Source organism: Pan paniscus, chromosome 3 (genome assembly GCF_029289425.2).
Source record: "Pan paniscus chromosome 3, NHGRI_mPanPan1-v2.0_pri, whole genome shotgun sequence".
Lineage (NCBI taxonomy): Eukaryota > Metazoa > Chordata > Mammalia > Primates > Hominidae > Pan > Pan paniscus.
Genome location: NC_073252.2, coordinates 8,472,704 through 8,487,798, shown reverse-complemented (window position 1 = coordinate 8,487,798; position 15,095 = coordinate 8,472,704). Strand labels below are relative to the sequence as shown.

At 58.3% G+C, this 15,095-nt stretch overlaps 1 protein-coding gene across 5 annotated transcripts in view; it reads right to left on the bottom strand.

Moving 5' to 3' along the window:
• SH3TC1 (SH3 domain and tetratricopeptide repeats 1) overlaps positions 1–3,010 on the bottom strand; it is a 42,378-nt gene extending 39,368 nt beyond the window's left edge. The window contains exons 1-2 of one of the 5 annotated variants that reach the window (XM_024928576.4): positions 2,379–2,637; positions 682–1,196 (exon numbers count right to left, since the gene is read on the bottom strand). The gene's annotated coding sequence lies outside the window, so the exon portion shown is untranslated. Of the gene's footprint in view, positions 1–681; positions 1,197–2,378; positions 2,805–2,985 lie in introns of those variants that run through there. The other 4 variants (XR_004669472.3, XR_004669473.3, XM_063603716.1 and 1 more) reach the window with 4 other exon arrangements.
• Between the last annotated feature and the right edge of the window lie 12,085 nt (positions 3,011–15,095).

Sequence of the window (15,095 nt, the reverse complement as noted above, 5' to 3'; positions counted from 1 at the left end):
CACACAGCTGGTGCTCAGAGACTGTCTTCTGAGAAAAGCAGGGCTCCCCAGGCTCAGGGAATTTCCCACCTGCTGTTATAACCCTAAGCGTGGGGTTCCTGTGCAGAGCCTGGCGATGAGGAAGTGAGCTCCTTCTCCACAGCGTCCCCTCCCTCAGCCCTGCAGGCCCAGCCACCACTGCACAAGCAGAGGCCCCAACCACGGGCAGGTGTTGACGCCCCCAGGGGCCAGCTCACCCAGCTGGGGGACCACCAAGCAGCCTGCAGGACTCTCTCCTTCCTGCCTTCATCCTGTTTGTTCAGTTTATCATCAGGACAAACCCTTGGGGGCCCCTGGATGGGTCAGAATAGGCTCCAGCCCCAGGCCAGCCTCCAGCCCCGGGGGAAGGGGTGGAGTTTGGCTCCAGAACATGGAGACGTGGGGCCAAACCCCGGTGTCTGGGAGGCCTCTCCATGCCTCAATTTACTGAGCCAGAAAGTGAGAATGAGCACGCACACCGCACAAGTGGGTCGAGTGGGTTAAAGGGACAGTGCTCCTGGTCCACAGTCAGAGTTTGGTGAATGTGGGTTGGAAGAAGAAGGGAGAGGGCCGCGGCCAGCCCTGAATGGGTTTGGGAAGCTTTGGCCAAGCTTTCGCCAGGCTCTTACGGAACAAATACTTCTAGGGCCATTGAGACCTCACCTATGCCACCAAGCACCTCCGGAGGGTTGGCTTGTCACCTCGCATCCTGGGGTGACACTGTCCTTTCAAAATTCATGCCCCCAGAAACCTCAGAATGGGGCCTTATTTGGAAATGGTCTGCGCAGATGAAGCGACCTTCCCTTGGGATGAGGGTGTTCCAGATGAGGATGGCCCTAAATCCAGTGCGTGGTGTCCTTGTAAGTAAAAGAGAGGACACGGAGACACACAGAGGAGCCGGGGAGGAGGCCATGTGACCACCAGGGCGGAGAGTGGACTGATGTAATCACAGCCAAGGAGCGCCCGGAGCCACAGGCAGCGGGAAGAGGCAGGGAGGAGCCGCCCAGTAGCCTTCTGAGGGACGCCTTGAGTTCGGAATTCCGACCACCAGAGCCGCGAGATAAGACGACCGAGAGGGCTGTGTCCTGCGATCTGGCAGCAGGGGAAACCGGCGCACCCGTGCGCTGCTGGGCCCTGCCTTGCTCTTCTGTGTTGTGCGGCCATCGTCACCTGTGTTCCTGGAAGAGTGAGTGACGTCTCCATGCAAAAAACGCTGGCCCAGCGCCCCACACGGGACACAGTTGTCATCACTGTCAACAACGGTGTTGACAGTCACGTAATTATGGCCATCCAGGGTGCTCACAGCATCCTCGGCTCACCTGGAGTAGGGAGGCACAGCCGTGCCCCTTTCACGGATGAGCCATCAGCTGCGGTGACTCTGCCTGCCCAAGGTCACACAGCCAAGCAGCAGAGGTGGGGTTGAACCCAGGTGGTCAGAGCCCAGCCCCCACATACCCATCCTAAACCCAAACCTGACTCAGGCCCAGCCTTGCCTCCAGCCACAAGCTCAGCCGCAGCCCCGCTGCCTGGCCCTGGGAGGCCACACCCTGAGTGGCCGGCCCACATGCAGGCTGCCCCTGGCCCTGGCACTGGCCGACACCGCTAACTCCCCCCAGCGTCACTTTGCTATTCATCTCATCTGAGCCTCGTCAACGGCAAAAGGTCGGAAACTCCCGCTTCACAGACAGGGCAGGGCTCCCAGGGCTCCTGGGGATCACGCACAGGCCCAGAGGGGGTCTCAGTGGTGTACACACACAGGAGCACACGCCCCGGCACACCTGCAGTTGAAGGCTGGGCCCAGGCCCTCCCTGGAATTTTCAGGCTGAAGCCCCTGGTCCAGTTGCTGGTCCATTTGGTTGTTGGAAAAGAGGCCCAGGTGGCGGCATCAGAGTGGCCGGTTATAGCCACTGCGGTGCCGGGTGAGGCTGAGGCGCTGGGCTCGCCCTGGTAGGTCTGGTAGTGTGGCCCAAGCTAACCGGGCGCTGGGGTCACACCTGAGATCCGCTGGACTTGGAATCCAGCGACAGGCTGGCTCTGCTCCCATACCCCCAGGGCCGCTCATGCCAAGGGCCAGCACGGGGTCAGGCCAGGTCCCAGAAGCAAGGGTGCTTGGTCAAAGCTGAAATCATTGCCCTCAATCACTGCGGATTGGCACTGCCAGCACCTGTGAGCTCTGAGTGGGGTCTGCTGAGGGTGCCGACGACCTCCCTGAGGCCCCCAGCTTGCAGTTTCGCTCCACCCCCATCCCAAACAGGTCAGAAAAGTCCTCAAGAAAGTGTAAAGATCCAACCATGGCAAGACCAGCAGACAGCAGCCTGCTCGGCCAGTCCACGCCCCGCCTGCCCCGGAGCCCCCCATACCTGCGGCGTGTTCCTCAGAGGCAGCTCCCAGGCCCACAGGGCCGTAGCACGCAGGAACCAGGTGGCCGCTCCTGGCCCAGCGCTGGCTGGCCCCACGGGGCTGTCTCCAGCTGGACGGAGCAGGCAGGGGCCGCCCACAGCCAGGCTGACTGCACAGCGGCCTCCGCCCCCTGCTTCCTGCCCTACTTCCTCCCTGCCCCTGAGGGCCGGTGACGGAGAGGCAGGCCCAGGGCGGCTGCACAGACACCGCAGCCGGTTGATCATTAGCTCTTTCCTGGACAAGGTCCAGGCCCTGTCCTGCCTGCCCGCTGCCCAGCCCCCAGGCTCTGTAGTAGAGGCCAGGGGCACCCAGTCCCCCGCCAGGCTGGGATTGGGGAAGTCCACCAGCCACCGGCTGCCTCAGCCCTGCCAGCCTCAGCTCTGATCTCTGTTCCTCTTCCATTTACTGCACACACACACACACGCATGCCTGCACACATACATGCATGCACACACACACGCATGTGCATGCAGACACACAAACATACATATGCATGGGCACACAGAGACTCACAAGCACAAGTGTGTGCACACATGGACAGGCACACGTATGCACACAAACGCTCACGTGCAATTTCTTCCGTCTCTGCCCGGGTGCCCTCCGGGCCACTGGCTCCATCAGTGGGAACATTTAGGGGAAGAGATGGGCTCCCCTCCTCCTCACCGCAAGCTCTCCTTGCTAGCCTGGCCTGTCCCAACGGGTCTACCTCTTTACCCTCCCACCGTCTCCAGGCCTGAGCCAGGTTTGAGAGCAGAAACCTTCCCGGCCAGGCAGACCCAAGGCCAAAGCACGTAATCTCGCCCCTGCCTGCTGAGGAAGCCTGGCCTGGGCTCACGTCAGCTGGGACAAGAGGCAGAACTGAACTCAAATTGCCCTGTTGGTCCCGCCTGTCTGCCTGCTCTGATGCCCTTGCCAACACAGGAGTGTGAGCACCCACGTGGTGGGTGTGGGCTGCTGGCTCCGGCCCAGCTCTAGGAAGTGGGAATGGGAGGGATCCCTCCAGCCTGTGCTGTGATAGGTCGGAGCTTTACACACACGTGGTTTGAGAAAACCAAGAATAATCCCTAAGTCAAATAGTTATGTATCCATCTCACAGACAGGAAAACTAAGGCTCAGGGAGGTAATGTGACATGCCCAAGGCCAGTGACCAACAAGAAGATAAGACTGGAACCAGGTCTGACTGGTTCTGAAGGCTTTAGGGCTGGGCTTTTCAACCAAGGCACTACCGACATTTGGGTCCGCATCCTTCTTTGTTGCAGGGCGGGGGGCTGTCCTGTGCACTGGAGGGTTTTAGCTGGTCCCTGGCCTCCACCCACTGGATGCCAGTAGCCCCCTCCTCTAATCATAGCAGCCAAACATAGCTCAGATATTGATCCCCTGGGGGTGAAGTCACCCCAGGCTGAGAACTCCCAGCCCAGGTGAGCTACTCAGGTCAAAGCCCTTCCAGCCCACACCTGCGTCCTTCATCCTCGCCCTCCCGTCCTGTTCACCTTTCTCTAATCACAGGCTCTGCCCAGGCGCTGACGCTTACCTCAAGTCCCTGCATCCTGCACAGTGAGCCCTCAAGTCACACCCTCCCTCCTCCCCACTGAGGCCAGGGCCCGGGATCGGGGGTGCAGCTGCAGATGCCCCAGGCATGTCCCCTCACTGCCCCGAAAAGAACTCGAGGATGGCCCAGGTGAGGCCCAAGCCCCTTAGGGGCCCAGCCTCCAGGCTCCCCGGCCCGGCCTGGCCAGGCCCCACCTTCCATGCCATCAACATGCTCAGTGAGCACACGGTGGGTTGGAGGGTTCAGAGGCACCAAAGGACACTTTGAGAGAATCCCCAGTGGCAGCAATCTGAAAGTCTGACCCACAGGCAGAGGGGCCGCAGCTCCCAGACCAGCTCTTCTTCCCTGCGGGGACACGGCTCCCCAGCCCCGGCTGCGTCTGAGGAGGAAGATGGTGTTCTCTCTGGCCTCATCGAGGGGCAGTCACTCTATCAGTTTCATGGGGCTGCCACAACCGAGTGCCACAAACTGGGGTCCCCAGACAGCAGAAATGTCATCTCTTACAGTTCTGGAGGCCAAAAGTCCAAAATCAAGCTGTCGGAAGGGCCATGCTCCCTCTGGAAGCTCCAGGGGAGGCCTCTTCCTGCCTGCTCCAGCCTCTGGGGCTCCAGGTATGCTCCGGCTAGAGGTGGCATCGCTCCAGTCTTTGCCTTTGTCTCCACCCAGCCTCCTCCTCTGTGTCTGTGTCTCCTCTTCAGTCTCCCTTAAGCGCCCTGTCACTGGATTTGGGGTCCACCTAAATAACCCAAGATGATCTCATCTAAAGACCCTTAAGGAAATTACATCTGCAAAGATTCTTTTCCCAAATAAGGTCAGGTTCACAGGTTCAGGGTGGTCCTACCTTTTAGTGTCAGCTCGGTACATAAGCTGTGAAGCAGGCCTGGGACAGTGGTTAGAAACATTGGCCCCCAACCACAGCCCCTCAACCCCAACAGCCTGCAGTCCCTGCAGCCTGGTGTCCTCTCAGCCCCCTCCTTGGGCCTTGGGGATGGACGATACAAGGTCCAGGGACCCCATCCTGAAGCCCCTCCTGGACTCCAGCCCTCAGCACCCCACCCTTCCTTGCAGACACCTGCCAGCCCCATCTCCCACCTTCCTTCTCCCATCAGGGCTCAACTTTCATCCTGCCCAGCCCCCACCAGCTGGAGGCCTCTGTCCAGCTCCCTCTGCCTCCCCTGTCTCAGGGGACTGGGTAATGCTTCCACCCTTGACAAAGGTCCCACTGCTGAAGCCCAGAGCACTTTGGGAGCTGGATTCTACTGGCAGATTCCCTGTGGAATGGGTGCAACTCTGGGCACCCACCTCTCCTCCATGTGGGCTGCTTTCCTGGGTGAGTGGCCACCCCCGAGGCATCTGCCACCCCAGTGCCCAGGACCTGTGGATGCCCACAGAAGCACCCAACATCACCCCGCCCCACCCCTCCAGGTCTTCCTCTCCCCACGTCCCCACCAGTGCCACCTGTAGCCTCTGAGGCTCCCTCCCCTGCTCAGCGAGTCTTCTCCACCGAGGGTCACATTCATGCCTCGGGTCCAACACATCCATCAACACAACCTCATGGAGTGGTCACTTCCTCCAAGTAGCCCTGGGTGTCAGGCGGGTGGGGACGTGAGATCTGTGTCCATGACCTGAGTCATCGTAAAGATTAAATTAGACTCAAGGACTTTTCTAACAAGCCAAGCACAGGTGCACAGCTCAGTTGCACTGAGATTCTGTGCATGTAACAAATGCCCGTGCCGGGTCCTCTCCGCAGCCTTGGCCCGGCGAGGAGCACGGAGGGGCTGCGCTCGACAGGCAGGTGGGGAAGAACCGACATCCCTGGGAGGTTAGCGCCTCCTACCAGTGCCCTGGCCTCGTCACCCCCATCACGGGGTGGGCCTGCCCTGTGCCCCTGCTCAGATGATGGCCCCAAGGGGCTGTGGGGAGAAGTGGGGAGTTGGCGCCCAAGACCACCTGTGTCGACTTGCTGCCTGCCTGTGGCACCTCCTTCTCTGGGCCTCAGTTTCCCATCTGTGACCTGAGACTCAAAGCGGGTGCCCCCAGTTCTCCAGCCTGCTCACACCTCCACCCCTTCTCCAGAGTAGGCAGAACACATTTCCTCGCCTGGCCAGAGATGCTTGGCTTCCCCTGTGTTTGTTTTTCTGGAAGCTACGTTGAAAAAAGCCCCCAGACGGGCTCCACATCCACACACGGGTCTGGAGACATTTCCTCTCCTGGCCATTGTCCCCTGCTGTGGCTGGAGACCCCGTATCCTGTTTGTCTCTGCAGCTGTACTTCTGGCCCAAGGCCAGGGGAATTTTCCAAGAGCCTCCCCAACTGCACAGAGCACCCCGACTCCACACAGCACACCCAGCAGCCTCCTAGAGGAAGGTGCCTGAGCCTTCAGGGCTGGGGGCTTTCCAAGCATGCCCACCTGGAGGGTGCAGAAGCTGGGGCAGAAGCACACACAGCCCTGCCTGCCAGAGGACCTGTCCGAACCCCAGCTCAGGCTTCAATTCTCCCGGGACAATCTGTCACTCCTCTGGGCCTCAGTCTCTCCATCTTGCAAATGGTAGAGTTGGGCTTGGAGATTTCTAAGTGCCCTCCGGTTCTGCTCCCTGATGTGGCTGTAATAAATTCAAATTGTCACTTGCCAAGAAGATGCTCAGTCCTTCACAAGGATTGTCATCACATGGGGCTTGCTGATGGCGCCACCAGCTTGACTGTCTCCTGATGCCTGCTGGTGAGTATCTCCTGATACCTGCTGGTGAGTGTCTCCTGATGCCCACTGGACTGATTCACAGAGGGGCTAGAGGAGGCATGACCTGCCCAGGGCCACACAGCTCCTATGTAGCAGAACCAGCCCAGATCCCAGTCCTTCCAGCACCAAACCTGTGTTCCTCACCCCTCCCTCAACTGCCCTCTGGGGCTTTCTAAGGTGTGAGCGGAGCAGCCGGAGACAAAGGCAGTGGTGCCCTCAATTGCCGGAAACCCCGGGAAGCAAGTCCTGCCCAGGAGTCTGGGGTTTTCCAGGGAACTTAACACCCACTCCTTCGAGCACCAAGCTCCAGAGTTAATCTTTGCAATGGTGCTCTGGAAAGCAACGACCGTCCTCTGTCCCTTTCCTGATCTCTGGGACCAGCTAGTGTTTTACTGAATTATAAGGCAAGGTGACCCATCGCCAGGGTGAGGGGATAGTCTTAGAGTTTCTCCATCTCCCCACCTGCCTTTTACACGAGGCTGTTCCCCGTTTCTGGCCTGCTCCGGGCTGGGAAGCTGCTGAACAGGTATGTTAGAGTTAGAGAGAAAACAAAACAAGCCACCCTGACCAGAGGCTTTCCCTGAGGGCGGAACAATCTCATTTTCAGCAAGTGCTTCCCATCCCAGGGTTTGGCTGCTCAGGAGTCTGGGCAGACGAGGTGCCAGGGACACGATTTCTAGCCAGCACTAGAAGCGGCAGGCATGGCCACCATGGCCTGGGAAACTCGAGTGTGCCTTCAGACTTTTTCTGTGACTGTCCCAGGTCGCTCAAAGAAGCTACCAAATCTGTTCCTGTGTCCTTCCTTCAGGAAAGCCCAAATCTGGCCCACCTGGGACAGAGCAGCGTGAAGCCCCCCAGCCACACCCTTCAGCTGTGGCTTTTTAGCGCCACCACCAACACCCCCCGCCGCCCCCTTTAATTATCCATCTCGAAGGTCCCAGGACAGCTCCTAGCCAGAGCCTCGGATGCACACCCTGAGTGCTGACCAGGCTCCCTGAGGCCCGAGCCCCAGGCTGCAACTCAAGCCTGGGGTGCTGGCTGGGGAGCAGGGGCCCTGCCTTCTACCTCCCGCACGGGTGGTGGCTTTTGTCTTTGTGTTTTTCAGCCTCCTGCAGCAAATGATGACAGCTGCAGTCATAGGAAGGCACAGGCGGTTTCTGGCTTCATCACACTGTCTCAGAGCATTTTCAGTTCTCTGCAGTGAATCATCTTGGGCTCAGAAGGTGATCCGGACCTGCCCCCACACCAGCAGGGGTCCTCGGGACTGCATCCCTCACAGGAAACTGCACTTCTGAGGGTCGGTCCCACTCCCCACCTCCAGGTAATGCTGCTTTTTGCAGCTTGGAGCCCCACCTGCCACTGGCGATGGCAGCACCCCCATCCCAGCTCTGCTTTGTGGGACCCTACCTGTCCCATGGTTTGGCTGCTCACAGGAGGAGCTCACAGACAAGTGGGGGAAACTGACTGGGAAACAGATCAGGATGGCAAAGCATGATTGGTGCAGCAGCAAAGGGAGGCCTGGGAGGAAAGAGAGGAGGATGAAATCAAGGAAGGCTTCCTGAAAGAGGAGACACCTGGGCTGAGACTTGGAGGGACAGGAACCAGGCAAAGCAGGGGCGTAAAGGGTTTCTCAGGGGTCAGGGCCAGCTCAAACAATTGTGCTCCTGGCAGGCAGTGAAGTGGCTCCCACAGCCACTTCAGGGGACTATGGACACTGGTAGCCAAGGAGAGGCCAGCATGCTTGCACCCCAAGTGGTTAATCTACAATGCCATAAAAGTGACTCTCAGGAATGCAGAGGCCAGGGGCTAGAGGCTACCCACACTCTCCCCACTTTAGCAGGCTGCGGTTCTCCCATTGGCCCTGTCCAGCAGAAACAGGCACACAGGAGCCTCCAAGGTCGTTCTAGAACAGGGGAGGTAAACGTGCTCTGGGTAGGGCCGGGGGATGCGTATTTGGCTTTGCCAGCCATCAGGTCCGTCACAACCCTGCCCTTACAGCAGGAAAGCAGACAGAGAGCAGTAAGTGAACGGGTGTTGCCATGTGCCAAGAAAACTATCTATTACACAAGACAGGGGACCAGATTTGGTCATGTGGTTTATGGACCACAGAGCTGAGGCTGTCTTGTGCTGTGAAACAGGCTTGAAACATGGTACATCACGTCAGGCCCCGCTTCGCTGCTCCACCCTGGTCATGCCTGCAACTGTGCAAATATGTGCACAGAAAAGCCAATCACCAGGTGGCAACATGAACCTAAACTCGGAGCAGAAGAGAAGGCAACAAATAAAGACACGTGGGCCGGGCACCGTGGCTCACGCCTGTAATCCCAGCACTTAGGGAGACCAAGGCAGGTGGATCACGAGGTCAGGAGTTTGAGACCAGCCTGACCAACACAGTGAAGCCCCACCTCTACTAAAAATACAAAAATTAGCTGGGCGTTGTGGCATATGCCTGTAATCCCAGCTACTCAGGAGGCTGAGGCAGGAGAATTGCTTGAACCCGGTAGGCAGAGGTTGCAGTGAGCTGAGATCATGCCACGGCACTCCAACCTGGGCAACAGAGTGAGACTCCATCTCAAAAATAAAATAAAATAAAATAAAGACAAGTGGTTGGATAAGAAGATTGTAATTTACAACCTTCAGGCTTACAAATGGGGAGACTGAGGGGCAGGGCGAAGATGACCTTTACCAAAGGTCACAGGAAGGAGAGTTCCTGGTGATTCCGTGGCCCTTTCATTTTAAAGGTGACTGAGGGCCGGGCGCAGTGGCTCACGCCTGTAATCCCAGCACTTTGGGAGGCCGAGGGGGGTGCAGATCACTTGAGGTCAGGAGTTCGGGACCAGCCTGGCCAACATGGTGAAATCCCATCTCTACTAAAAAAAAATACAAAAATTAGCTGAGTGTGGTGGCAGGTGCCTATAATCCTAGCTACTCGGGAGGCAGAGGTGAGAGAATCACTTGAACCTGGGAGGCCGAGGTGGCAGTGAGCCGAGATTGCGCCACTACACTCCAGCCTGGGTGACAGAGCAAGACTCCGTCTCAAAAATAATAAATAAATAAATAAATAAATAAATAAATAAATAAATAAATGTAACTCAGAGATCAGCTCCTGCCCCTGGAAAACACAGCCCGGCCGGACCCCAGCTCCACGCTGAGCAGCCCAGTCATCTTTCCCGGCCTCCGATTCCTCCTGTATAAAATGCTGTCTCTGCTGAACGCAGTGTTTCCCAGAAACACAAACAAGCAAAGATGGCCCCGCACACCTCCCAAGGCATTATCAAGCCCTACTCAGACCCAAGAATGGGGGGAAGGACCTGCACAAATCTCTCCTGAGGTTCCTTCCTGAGTTGATTCCTCTGCGCACCCAAGTTTGAGGACGGGTGTATCCGGGCTGGCATGATAAGCCGCTAGCCTGGAGCCCCGTACCAGCTGGTGCTGGAATGGTAGCATGATGAGTCATCCCCCGGAAAGGGCTAGGACGGTGCCCCATTCAGCAGCGCTCACACCATGTGTTATTTCTGGCCTTTGCTGCTGAAACCGGCCCCTGATCAGAAGAGCAGAGCTCTAGGCCCCATGATTTCAGGAACTGCTCTTTGCAAAACGAGGACACGGGGCTCATAGGCTTTCCAGATGACTGATGGCCACCCCAGCCGGATGGGTGGCTGGGCCGCCGGGTCGGAGGCCTGCAGGAAGTGGTCAGCAGTTCTCGTGCCTGGGCTGGAACTGAAGACACCCACCCCCGAACTGGCCGGAATGTCCTGATCTGTCGGGGCAGGCGTCAGCCTGGAGCCCAGGGAATCGCTGACTCTGCGGCCCAGCAGGTCCACAGTCCTTCCTTCTCCCTGGGTCTGCCTGACCTGCTGACCAGGTGCCTGAGACTCCTTAGCACAGTGCTCCTCATCTGGGGGTGGTGACGGAAGCGAGCTGTTTCCCCAGCGGAGATTTCAGAAGAGGGACCTTCCTTCCTTGGAGGAAGCTGACCAAAGAGCCCTCACTGCCTACATAGGAGCCCCCACAGCAGCCCTGCAGCTCCCGCCAGTCCTCAGCATCTCCACCTTTAAAACCACAAGGAACAGAGGTGCGGAGAGGGTAAAATCACAGAGCCAGGGCTGGGCGCAGTGGATTACGCCTGTAATCCTAGCACTTTAGGAGGCCGAGGCAGGAGGATTGCTTGAGTCCAGGAGTTCAAGACCAGCCTGGGCAACATGGTGAAACCCGTCTCTACAAAAAATACAAAAAAATTAGCTGGGCATGGTGGTGCGTGCCTGTAGTCCCAGCTGCTCGGGAGGCTGAGGTGGGAGCATTGCTTGAGCCCAGGAGTTGGAGGCTGCAGCGAGCGATAACCACACTACTGCACTCCAGCCTGGGCGACAGAGCCGGGCCCTGTCTCCAAAAAAAGATCACAGAGCCAGAAGAGGCCAAGCCTCAGAAACACCCTGTGGACCAGCCGGCTGGTGGGGTGTGGGTGACCGAGAGAGTGCACAGAGGAGAAGGTCCCAGATGAGGGCACACAGCAGGGGCTGCGAGGCTGCCATTCTCCCAAGAGCCCGGGGACATCAGATCCCAGCTTACAGACGAGTCCTCCCAGGACCTCCAATCCTCAGAGCCCCAACTTTCCTGAATCGGGGGTGGGACCCCAGCTGGAATTTTGGCATTCTGCAGAGCCCAGTGATGGGGGTTGATCCTGACCTTGGCTTACACAGTCATTAACCCAACCCAAGCACACAGTCCCCCAACTCCGCCGAAGGAGTGAAGTCCTCCCAGCTGGGAGCCATCTCCTGGGAGCTTGAGGCTCCGAGGCTGAGGTCACAGCAGGCGGTGGGGAGGAGGGCTCCAAGGGGGATTCCTGCAGACCCCCTGCTACCCACCTGGACTGGGCCAGATGTCACGGGGAGCACGCTGGTGATCGCAGGCACCTGCGGCCAGTGCTGCCGCCTCCCAGCAAAACCTCAAGTGCCACTTTCCAGGCCCCACTTCCTGGCCTCACATCAACGCACCCACGCCGCGCTCCCCAAAACTACCCAGGCACAGGTCACCGGTGTTTTCCACGTGGCCAAACCCAGCAGTCCCTTCCCGGCTCCCTCTTCCATGTCTCTCTGGGCCACTGGTCCACCTGCTGACCACACCCTTTGGACATCTCCCGTCTCCCAGCCTCCTCCTCCCTCAAGGTCGTGCCTTCTCTAAGGGCCACACTCTGTGCGGGGAGCTCACGCCGGCGGGGTCTTCAGAGCCATCTGCTTTCACTGAGGTCCCCAGGCTGCAGCTCAGAATGAGGGCCTGTGCCAGTGCCACCGTCTGCCTCTCTGATGGCCAGTAGCCAGCCCAGACACCACCCAGCCAGAACTGGACACCTACTGCCCCCCGCCGGCCCTGAATCTTAGCAGATGGCACCACAGGGCACTTGGCGCATGACCCCTCTCTTTCCCCACCTGGTTACATCCAAGCCATCCTTGCCAGCCTCACCCTGCTCTCCCCTCTCCCACCCCTGGCGGGGCCCTGACCACCCTGTGCTGTCCCACACCCCCAATGCCTGCCCTGGCTTCTGCACACCACTCCTTCCTGGCACCCCTTCTCCTCCAGGCTGTGACGGCAGTGTGTTGCCTCCTCGAAGAGGCCTACCCCGGCCGCCAGCCTGGCCAGCCCTCGCCCTGCGCCCTGGAAAGACTCAGCATGCTCCGCCCCTCCTGGGACTGGGGCCATCATCTGTCACCACCACTTGCTTCCTAGGCAGGTCCCCTGCACTGCAGGCTCCTCCAGCGAGGAGACTGGCGGGCCTTGCTCTCTGTGGGCCCCGTGCCCAGCACAGCGCCACACTCTGCAAGCGTTTGCTGAATGACTAACAAACCAAGTGCCAGTGACAGGGGGCCGGGCTGCCCAAATCAGGTGGGAGCCAACAGCCCCATGTATTCTGAGCGGGGTTCACCTCTGCCAGACACGCAGAAGGGGGCAGAACCCAGTCAAGTGCACTTCTGCTGAGGCAAAGCTGTGTGGGCAGCTGGGTGGGAGGGAACCACCGGCTTGCAGCAGGCATGGGCTTGCCCTAGGTGGGGTTTGAGCTGTCCCGCCTCATGTGTCGAGCCACGTGTGCCTGTGAGCAGTGCCCAGCAGGATCTGGCTACAGCACTGGCTGCACCTCTCCGGGGACACTGGAGAGACAGGGAGGGGGTGGCTGCCTCGTGACAGGTACCAGTGCAGGCTCCAAGCAGCAGCCCCTTGTTGGGCCAACATCCACAGCTGCTACCTCACATGCCTGCTAACCCGCTGGGGTGTCTCCCAGGTGGTGTCACAAGGGCGTGGCCCACCACTTTGGTGTCCAGCCAGGTGTGGGTCCCGGGGTCTCCCCTCACTTGCTTACTGCAGGATGGACACATCCCTCACCCCTTCTACCCTGGCATAGCCCTCCCCTGCTCACCAAGGGTAGCGTAGCGGTCCAGGTACCACAGAGGGGGGACCGGGAAACTCCCCCACTGGCCCACACAGCGCATGCTGGGGTGCAACCCAATGATGGAGAGCAGATTCTGAAGCCTAGGTTCAAAGCCCCTGGGGGAGCTGCTTTATGGCCCTGCCCAGGCCCAACACCTGCCAGCGTAGGGGAGGGGACCCACAAAGGAGAGCAGTTGTCGTCATTATTATTCAGTGGGGCAGGGTCAGCAGGCGGTGTGGCCCAGATCCAACCTGCCTGCCCGATGCTGGGCCTGGCTCAGCATCCGACATGGATGAGTCAGATGCCTACTGCCCTCTAGAGAGCCCAGGCTCGGCCTCATGGTGCAGACAGCCATGGAGCCAGATGGGACAGCTCGGCCAGAGCAGCCATTGCAGAGGGGTCGGGAAAGGGGAGCACTGCACAGCCCCAGTCCTGCCTGTAGAGAGCTGGGGAGGCTGCCTGGAGGAGGGGCTCTGCACCAGCCTCCACACGTGAAATATTTGCGAAATACATTGCCTGGCAGGAAATAAACACAGTGGGCCTGGAGTGTCTTGTCGCATCAGGAAGTAAGGAAGTGTGATCCATCAACCGACCAATAGTTAAATGGATCAATAGATCCCCGAAATGATGGAACTGTGACAAAGGGACACAGGAATCAACTGAAAGAGCTCCCAGTGGCCAAAGCTGGGACAAAGTGAGCAACAAAACACAGGTAAAGCAGTGGTAATGTCAATCCCATATAGAAAACAAATATGTAGGCCGGATGCGGTGGCTCACGCCTGTAATCCCAGCACTTTGGGAGGCGGAGACAGATGGATCACAAGCTCAGGAGTTCAAGACCAGCCTGGCCAATATGGTGAAACCCCGTCTCTACTAAAAATACAAAAATTAGATGGGCGCGGTGGCACGTGCCTGTAATCCCAGCTACTCAGGCAGCTGACACAGGAGAATTGCTTGAACCCGGAAGGCGGAAGTTGCAGTGAGCTGAGATCACGCCACTGCACTCCAGCCTGGTGATAGAGCAAGACTCCATCTCCAAAAAAAAAAAAAGAAAATATGTATGAGTCCACACCAGTACAAATAAGTCATGGGATAGCTGGGTAAATGGGGGAGAAGAGACAGAGACCCCCCCGGGCAAAAGAATTCCAACTAACTTAGGCTGGGGGGCGGAGCATGACCCCCACTCCTTTAGTGTGGGATGCGCATGGTGGCGTCCTTCCACAGAGGATACTGTGGAAATGGGGAAACCCAACCAACACCCCTCAGCCAGGTGACCAGGGTCAACAGCATCAATGACAAAGCCTGTTGATAGCAGGTGTCCTTGCTAAGATGGGAGCAGGAGTGCACTTTGCTGTCGTGGTCTTCCTCCCCCAAACCCATATCCCCTGTCTAATATGAGAAACACATCAGACAAATCCAACTGATAGTGTGGAACAGGAGTGGCGTTGGGTGGCAGAGGGTACGAGTGAGGATATTAACTGTGCCTGGCAGTCAGGGAAGGCTTCCTGGAGGCAGTGACATTTGAGCAGGGCTTTGAAGGATGGCAGGTGTCAGAGAGGGCAAGGGAAGTCGGGCAGGAGTCCCAGAATGGGCAAAGGCACAGCAATGTGCCTACAGGAGCATGTCTTTTTTTTTTTTTTTTTTTTTAGACGTAGTCTTGCCCTGTCACCCAGGCTGGAGTGCAGTGGCATGATCTCGGCTCACTGCAACCCCCCACCTTCTGGGTTCAAGCGATTCTTCCACCTCAGCCTCCCGAGTAGCTGGGATTACAGGTGCCCGCCACCACGCCCAGCTAATTTTTGTATTTTTAGTAGAGATGGGGTTTCACCTTGTTGGCCGGGCTGGTCTTGAACTTTTGACCTCAAGTGATCTACCCACCTCCATCTCCCAAAGTGCTGGGATTATAGGCATGAGCCACCGCACCCAGCCTCAAGGGGCTTTTTAAAAGTGTTTTTTTAACCTAAACTTTA